Source organism: Cherax quadricarinatus, chromosome 19, assembly GCF_038502225.1.
Source record: "Cherax quadricarinatus isolate ZL_2023a chromosome 19, ASM3850222v1, whole genome shotgun sequence".
In the NCBI taxonomy this organism is placed as follows: domain Eukaryota; kingdom Metazoa; phylum Arthropoda; class Malacostraca; order Decapoda; family Parastacidae; genus Cherax; species Cherax quadricarinatus.
Window position 1 is genome coordinate 30988007 of NC_091310.1, and position 8968 is coordinate 30996974.

Sequence of the window (8968 nt, forward strand, 5' to 3'; positions counted from 1 at the left end):
AGGTTATGTTATGTTATGTTATGTTATGTTATGTTATGTTATGTTATGTTAGGTTAGGTTAGGTTAGGTTAGGTTAGGTTATGTTAGGTTATGTTAGGTTAGGTTACGTTAGGTTAGGCTAGGTTAGGTTAGGTAAGGTTAGGTTATGTTAGGTTAGGTTAGGTTAGGTTAGGTTAGGTTAGGTTAGGTTAGGTTAGGTTAGGTTAGGTTAGGTTAGATTAGGTTAGGTTAGGTTAGGTTAGGTTATTTTATGTTAGGTTAGGTTAGGTTAGGTTAGGTTAGATTAGGTTAGGTTAGGTTAGGTTAGGTTAGGTTATGTTATGTTATGTTATGTTATGTTATGTTATGTTAGGTTAGGTTAGGTTAGGTTAGGTTAGGTTAGGTTAGGTTAGGTTAGGTTAGGTTAGGTTATGTTATGTTATGTTATGTTATGTTATGTTATGTTAGGTTAGGTTAGGTTAGGTTAGGTTAGGTTAGGTTAGGTTAGGTTAGGTTAGGTTAGGTTATGTTATGTTATGTTATGTTATGTTAGGTTAGGTTAGGTTAGGTTAGATTAGATTAGATTAGATTAGGTTAGGTTAGGTTAGGTTAGATTAGGTTAGGTTAGGTTAGGTTAGGTTAGGTTAGGTTAGATTAGATTAGGTTAGGTTAGGTTAGGTTAGGTTAGGTTAGATTAGGTTAGGTTAGGTTAGGTTAGGTTAGGTTAGGTTAGGTTAGATTAGATTAGGTTAGGTTAGGTTAGGTTAGGTTAGGTTAGGTTAGATTAGGTTAGGTTAGGTTAGGTTAGGTTAGGTTAGATTAGGTTAGGTTAGGTTAGGTTAGGTTAGGTTAGATTAGGTTAGGTTAGGTTAGGTTAGGTTAGATTAGGTTAGGTTAGGTTAGGTTAGGTTAGGTTAGGTTAGGTTAGGTTAGCTTAGATTAGATTAGGTTAGGTTAGGTTAGGTTAGGTTAGGTTAGATTAGGTTAGGTTAGGTTAGGTTAGGTTAGGTTAGGTTAGGTTAGATTAGATTAGATTAGGTTAGGTTAGGTTAGGTTAGGTTAGGTTAGGTAAGGTTCGTCAGGAAAGAGGACAAGTGTTTCCTGACGCGGGTCTTAGATGATGACCCGCCCTTGTAGCTTTTGGTCATCTGACCGAGGCCTTCCGCTGGCTTACCGGTCCACCCCTTTAAAAATTATGGTCAGTTATAACCATTTAATTACTGTAAACTTTTTCTTCTTCTTAATTCTCGAGTCCATGATGATAATGATTTTTTTTAATGCCTAAAATGTATTTTCTCCTAAAATGGCCTTTTTTTTTTTTGAAAATTAATTTGTTTTCCTAAAATGTATTTTTCCTAAAAAATATATATTTTTTTAAAATGTATTATTTTTTATATTTTTTTTCAGTTGTATGGAGACTCATGTATAGTTTATTTCGTCACATGGAAGTTGTATAATTTTCTGGGCTATTGTATAAGTTTTTAAATATGTTTATCTCGACAATGGTGAAAGGAATTTTTTTCCCTCCCAGATATAGTCATAGAGGAATGTATAGTGATTTCTAGGAGGAGGAAGAGAGAGAGAGAGAGAGAGAGAGAGAGAGAGAGAGAGAGAGAGAGAGAGAGAGAGAGAGAGAGAGAGAGAGAGAGTCTAAAAGTGATGGGTGAGAGAGAGGGAGACAGGAAGGAGGGGAACTGAAGTGCGTATTAATGCACTCCAATTTCCCCCCTCACCCTCACACCTTCCCCTCACCTCAAGCTTCACACCTTCCCCTCACCTCCACACTTTCCCCTTACCTCCACACTTTCCCCTTACCTCCACACTTTCCCCTCACCTCCACACTTTCCCCTTACCTCCACACTTTCCTCTCACCTCCACACTTTCCCCTCACCTCCATACTTTCCCCTCACCTCCCCACTTTTCCCCCTTCCTCACCTCCACTTTCCCCCCTCACCTCCACACTTTCCTTTTCTACCTTATACTTGATCATTCTACCTCATGCTGGACCACTGTACTTCATACTGAACCGTCGTTCCTCATATTGGACCATTCTACTTCATACTGGACTATTGTACCTCATACTGAACCATTCTGTCTCATACTGAACCATTCTGTCTCATACTGAGTCATTCTGTCTCATACTGAACCATTCTGTCTCATACTGAACCATTCTGTCTCATACTGAACCATTCTGTCTCATACTGAACCATTCTGTCTCATACTGAACCATTCTGTCTCATACTGAACCATTCTGTCTCATACTGAGTCATTCTGTCTCATACTGAACCATTCTGTCTCATACTGAACCATTCTGTCTCATACTGAACCATTCTGTCTCATACTGAACAATTCTGTCTCATACTGAACCATTCTGTCTCATACTGAGCCATTCTACCTCATACTGGACTGTTAAACTTCATATTGAAAATTCTATCTCATATTCAGCCATTCTACCTTATACTGGAACATTCTACCTCATACTGGAACATTTTACCTCATACTGGAACATTCTGCCTCATACTAGACCATTATACCTCAAACTTGACTGTTCTATCTCATACTGAATTATTCTGTCTCATGTTGGACCATTCTTCCTCATACTGAATATTTTATCTCATAGTGGACGATTGTACCTCATGCTGAAAAATTCTACCTCATACTTAACCATTCTGCCATTCAGTGAACCACTCTACTCATACTGGACTATTCTACCTCATACTGGACTATTTTATTTCATACTAGATCATTCTACCTCATACTGAATCATTCTACCTCATACACCACCACTCTACCATACATTTAACCATTCTGCCTCATACTAAACTATTCTGCCAAATCCTGGACTCTTCCAAATACTAGACTATTCTACCACACATTGGACCATTCTGCTTCATGCTAGACTATTCTACCTGATACTAGACTATTCTATCTCATACTTGACTATTCTTCCTCATACTAGACTATTTTACCTCATACAGTACTATTCTCCCTCATACTGGACTATTATATCTCATTCTGGACCATTTTACCTTATACTGGACCATTTTATCTCATACCAAACCAGTCTACCTCATACTGGACCATTCTGCCTCATATTATACCATTTTTCATCCTGTACCATTCTATCTCATACTGAACCATTCTACCTCATACTGGACCATTGTACCTCATACCGAGGAAGGAAAACAATAGCCAGAGATGGCCCTGATGTGCTCCCTATTACCTCTGAGGTGAGTCCTCCGTATTTGCTCGGTTGTTAATATGAAACGTTTTGCAGCCACTGATACCCATCTGTGAAGATTAATTGTGAGAGATGATGAGGTGAGTGTGAGAGATGATGAGCTGAGTGTGAGAGATGATGAGCCGAGTGTGAGAGATGATGAGCTGAGTGTGAGAGATGATGAGCTGAGTGTGAGAGATGATGAGCTGAGTGTGAGAGATGATGAGCTGAGTGTGAGAGATGATGAGCTGAGTGTGAGAGATGATGAGCTTAGTGTGAGAGATGATGAGCTGAGTGTGAGAGATGATGAGCTGAGTGTGAGAGATGATGAGCTGAGTGTGAGAGATGCTGAGCCGAGTGTGAGAGATGCTGAGCCCAGCACATCGGTCTAGCTGTGCTCAGCACTGTTTATCTCTGTCTTGATCAGCAATAATAATAATAATAATAATAATAATAATAATAATAATAATAATAATAATAATAATAATAATCTTTATTTTAACAAGTACATAATACAGCTTTATTTCTATAGGTACATGAGACAACTTGATTTCTTAAAGTAAGCGATACAACTCTATTGCTACTAGTACATGATACAACTTATACAGACCATAGCTGACGTCAATAATATACTATATTGAAAGCCCTTGGTTATGTAGAGAATTTCAGGCAAATTAGTTAATTTTTGTCCCCAAGATGCGACCCACAACTGTCTTGTAACACCAAGGTACGTAGTACATGCTGCTAGATGAACGGGGACAACAGGTGACTTCGCTTCCCCTTCCTCCCTTTATTCTTCTTTCCTTCTTATAAAATTCATATTCAATTCTGTTATTTTTAGTTACTTCAGAAGAGTCTGTTTAAGACGCACATAGCAAATACACAACATATTCCTTGTTTGTGCTCTGTATTTGTTCCTTTTTCCCTGGAAATTACTCACGCCTCCTCCCTAGGGAGGCAAGTGTTCCCGGTTAACAACCGCTGATCTAGATGAAGAACTGTTTCTACTAGCTAGATTTTCAAGGCTAGTAAAGCAGAAGACTCTCTGCCCACTCTCCACTTCCTCAGGTCACTGTCATCGTGAGACAGGGTAAAGTATACCATATTATATAAAAAAAATGGTATAGAATTTATGAGAGGAAGAACGCGGGCTATAAACTTCCTATACATTTAGTTCTGTTTCGAAGGGAAATGCTCATGTTATTCCCGTGCTTCCCACAGAGCTGTATGCCACAGAAATTCTACTTCTCATTACCACTAGTTTTAGTTACGAATATTGTAGTTAGATTGACGTGAATAATCTGATATCCTCTGCAGCTTCGGTACAACCACCAGGATACCGGTGGTTGATGTTTTGACTACCACAAGCACCACCCACCCCACGGCTTGTATCAATACTGCTGTTATTGACTTGGGTAGCTATATCATTGCTAACTGTTCGTCCTGATGTAGTCCCCGAACTAACATCAGGAATCCGTTGATTGTAGTAGTTTGTCCTAGCATATACTCTAGTAGAATACTCTACTAATAAAGTGCTTATCCAGCTGGCTTTTATATGACTGTATTGTCTTTGCACTTACAGCTTCGATGGCAAGATTTCATTTTCCATTCTGCTACAATTCTGTTTGCAATAAACTTTTACGCACGTTCGTGTTGCATCTCTTGCCTCGAAATTTAATTCCACTGCTTCGCTTTACAGACTTACTTTACACTTCTAATAGTTCCTCGTGTCTGAGTGTTTGAAAACCATTCGGTATCTTAAAGGTTGGAATGAGATTTCCTCGTAGCCTCTCCTTCCAAAGAGAGAAAAATTGAAGTGCATTGAGTCTTCCTTCATATGGTTTATTTCTTAGTGATGGTACGAACTTAGTTGCTCTTCTCTGCACCTCTATGTTAAGTATCTTTCTCTTTTATTACTGTGGCATGCAAAGAGTACGTAACCTTTATTCGGCGCATGTACACACCCTCATTTACAGGCTATCTTCCCCAACCAGCGAACCAGGTTGCTAAGAGTTGATGATGGGGCCCCGTCGTTCAACTAGTGACCAGGTTCTAGCCAATAAGAAGATGGTTTTGGCAATCGCAGAGGTTATGTGGGTACCGCTCTCCTGTCTGCCCTTGTCATTCCCATTCTAGAGCTGGTTGAAGCACGGTCTGCTATCTTGTGGCTTCTATTTCTGCCTTGCTTACCGTGGAGTGCACTATACTTATCACTGTACATAGTGTACATATTGCTGTTCTAAATTGGTGAAGGATAATATAAGTCTAAACTTTTTCTGCTGTGTTTATTTTGCTCCCATTACACCCGGGATAACAGGCCATTTGGAATCCTGGGTTGTAATATGGGTAGCCTGTCCGAGAGCTGGAGCTGGACTTAGAGAAACGGTTGAGCTTAGGGTGAAGCTCGTAGCAGGAACATTATGCAGCTTGCTGTCTGGCATTGCTTTACAAATTTTGCGTGTCGGTTGCTTTGTTATGATCAGCCTTGCTATTGTGTGATCGTTCAACAGCTCGCTACTAGCTTGTTCGGTGTGCTCGCTTCGCTACGGTCAATCTTCTAGAACAGTGTAGCTGTCTGGCATTGCTTTACAAATTTTGCGTGTCAGTTGTTACTAGCCTGTTCGGTGTGGAGAATTTTGCAGTCAGCTTTGCTTGTATGCGTATTCTGCAATCGTACTGTGCATAGCTAAGCGTGTTCTGCAAATTAACGTGTTACGTTGGGGTATTCTGCAATCGTACTGTGCATAGCGAATAACTTATGCCACCTAGACGAGTCAGACGTCTGGTGTCGGCATATACTTTGCATAACCTACCTAAATTGTCCCTACAGCGTTGTTGGCAAATTGCTCGTTCCATTGGCATTAAATACAAACGCACTCTCACAGCTGCGCAACTGCGTTCACTGATTGCTGACAGACTTATAGAAGAAGAGATGGCACATCAGACTCCTCCCTCTACGGGAGCTAGGGCAAAAACTACTATGTTCTCGCAGGAGGAAGATGATACACCTACGGAGCAAAATGGTCAGTATAGTGCAGCTGGGTTGTCTCAAGGTGAATCAGCGTCGTTGGCACTTGAGCTGGCAAAAATCAATCTTGAGCAAACTAGGGAACAGAGAACATTCGCAAGGGAAGAATTTGATAGGGAAAGAGAAAGGAGGCAGTTTTCGCATTCTGTAAATGATTTTAGTTTACAAAAAGCAGTACAGTTTGTTCCCCGCTTCAATGAGGCCGAACCAGAGCAATTTTTCGAAAGCTTCGAAAATCAGGCTCGAGCCTTGAGGTGGCCGGAACAGCATTGGGCATCGTTGGTTCATACAGCATTATTGGGTAAGGCACAGGAATTTACGTCAGTATTAAATGACGCTGAATTTTCTGATTATCAAGTAGTGAAGACCAAAGTGTTGGGAGCATATACGTGTATCCCAGCCAAATACCGCAAGCTTTTTAAATTAAGCAGGCGGCAGCTTGGTCAATCCCTAGTGGACTTTGTGAGACAGCAAACCAAAGCTTTTACCAGCTGGTATAAAGCAAGTGGTGTCTCTACCTTTGAGGAGCTGGTGCAGCTTATTCTGATTGACAACCTGCTGGAGTCTGTGGGACCAGAGGTTCGAGTCTTTCTGCAGGATCGTGACTTAACCACTGCATTGGAGGCAGCCAGGTTGGCTGATACCTTCGAAACTAACCGCTCCTTGTCCGAGCGGTCCCGTCTCTCTTTTCAACAGCCTGGCATGAGCAGAGATCGTCAACCTTGGAGAATGAAGTGCCAGACGGAGGGAGAACGTCTACGTCAGCCAACTAAGTCACCTGGTGAGCCACGCCTCTCAACATATGGTCCACCTGCGGAGAGGCAAACTACTCATGGTGCATCTCGACAACAGTATCCAGAGAGACACCAGCCAGAACGACACCATTTGCAACGTCAGCAGGGAGTAAAGGGCAAGCCTGTCGTCTGCTTCCTCTGCAACAAAGTAGGTCACATCCGTCCCAACTACCCCCATAAACCCCAACCCATTGGGAAAATCTCTAATATCCCTAGTAACATGTCCCCTAGAGAAGTAGAAAAAGGTATGGCCTCTTATTATTGCAAGAGTCTAATTTCCCTTCAGGAAAACTCAGAAACAACTAAAGTAAAGACCTTTAGAGATACTGGAGCATATTGCTCACTTGTAAGAGAAGGAATATTACCCCTTTCAGAGAATACTTCTTTGAATTCCTCTGTTTTATTGGAAGCATTTGGAGGAGCTATATATTCTGTTCCTTTGCATAAAATTTATGTACAGTGCAAATATTACACTGGATACTTGACTGTAGGTGTCTCAAAAGGATTCCCCATGAAAGATGCCATGTTATTACTGGGTAATAACATTACTACTGTTAGTTCGTGTCCTGAACCTATAATGATTAATTCTTCTCCGGTGTTGGCCATAACTCGGGCAACATCCCAAGGGTTGCCTGGAGAGAATGTTGACCTATCCTTGGACGACTCCGATCTCGGAATAGCCACGTTGTTTTATGAGGCACACCGGCCGGAGCCTCGTAAATCAAGTGAACAGACCCCGATCAAGCCTTCCTATTCCCAGGTTGCAGGATTGCCAAAACCATCTTCTTATTGGCTAGAACCTGGTCACTAGTTGAACGACGGGGCCCCATCATCAATTCTTAGCAACCTGGTTCGCTGGTTGGGGGAGATAGCCTGTAAATGAGGGTGTGTACATGCGCCGAATAAAGGTTACATACTCTTTGCATGCCACAATTACTCTGGGAGCCAAAACTGGATATCATGTTCAAAATACTGTCTGGTAAGTACATTATGGAGAGTCAATATGGTTCCTTGTGATTTGTAGTCGAAATATTATGCAATGAAACAGAGGATTCTGCTACTTTTGCTGTTCATAAATAGATAATTATTTGGCTGTTTGGAGGTCGTTGCTTATGATTACTCCAGTGAATTTCGATAATGTGTTGCCAAATATTTTATATTCATGTTTGAGACAGTTATTCCCAAAATACATTATTTTGCACCTGTCAACACTGAAACTCATCATCCACGCCGCCGACCACAGGACCAACCTCTCTAAATGCTCAGCAAAGGTGTGAAAGATGCTGAGTTGAGGTGTGAGAGATGCTGAGTTGAGGTGTGAGAGATGCTGAGTTGAGGTGTGAGAGATGCTGAGTTGAGGTGTGAGAGATGCTGAGTTGAGGTGTGAGAGATGCTGAGTTCTATCGCCCCTTCACCTGCCCTGACCTTCCTCCCCTCACCTCACCTGAATCACCTTCATCATTCTCTTCCACACTATCTCTCCTCCGTCACCCTCTCTCCCCTCTCTCTTGCCAACTAAATAACATTCCCCCATTTCACCCATCACTCCGACTCTCCCCTTTCCCTTTTCATCTCTCTCTCTCTCTCTCTCTCTCTCTCGCTACATCTATCCACTATTACCCTTCGGACCCATTCATCACCATTTTTAATACAATCTCATTCGTCTTGTATATTCCAGTTATTCAAGTCCCCTTCTCCCATCTTTCTCCGTTATGCATAGCCCCCCCCCCTTTTTCTATCTTTACGTCCTTCTGTCTTCCGTCCACCTATTCTTCCATTTCTCTTACCCCCCCCACTCTTTCTTTCTCTCTCTCTATTAAAGTCCACGCAAAGCCAATTCAGTAATGTAGACGAGGAGAATTAGTACCATGGAAGACTGGACAAGGTCACGATAGGACCTGGAAGACTGGACAAGGTCACGACAGGACCTGGAAGACTGGACAAGGT